The sequence below is a fragment of the Tachypleus tridentatus genome, chromosome 10 (genome assembly GCF_004210375.1).
Source record: "Tachypleus tridentatus isolate NWPU-2018 chromosome 10, ASM421037v1, whole genome shotgun sequence".
NCBI lineage: Eukaryota > Metazoa > Arthropoda > Merostomata > Xiphosura > Limulidae > Tachypleus > Tachypleus tridentatus.
Window position 1 is genome coordinate 115,941,951 of NC_134834.1, and position 732 is coordinate 115,942,682.

Consider the following 732-nt stretch of genomic DNA (forward strand, 5'->3'; position numbering starts at 1 on the left):
GTTTAACATTATCAATCACATTTTCTCAAAAGCTCTTTTGGATATCCTAACTCTTTCTATACGAACTTTTTTTACCCTTTCATTTCATGTAGATTAGCAGACACAATGTTGGACTTTAAAGATGATGTGACTGTTATAATTTACTCCTATTTTAAAATGTGATAACATTTAGTCAATAAATTATAGATTAAGTTAGACTTGCGGTATACAGTCATACCAAGTGTTCTTTTTAACTCATTAGGTTGATACATACAGAATTTTTTCATTTATTCAGCACCATGACTCCATGTTCTCACTTAGTTCTTTCTTGTTTAGTCCACAGAAGAAGACAGCTACCTATTTCTGGACATCACGAGTGAAGACGCAGCTTTAGTACACTCAATGATCAACGAGAATAATTCAGCCTCGTGTGCAATCAAAGTAAGGAACAGTTGGACATCTAACTTGAACAACCTTTTGTGTCCAAACTAAACTTAAAGAAATGCCAGCTTCGAAAACTTTACTTATTAACTAAATGGTTTGCAAATATATGCTACCATTGTGTTAGTCCGTGAACCATAACTTTTCACTTTTGAGGGAAACCGGTGTTACTTGAGAATACCATATTCTTATTTCTTTACTGTGAAAGATTTTAAAGAGTTTAATCAAAGATACTTTGTAAAATCATCTAGTAAAATACGACATCACAAAAGGAAATCACATAGATAGACTAAAGAGAAATGTGCTCTTACT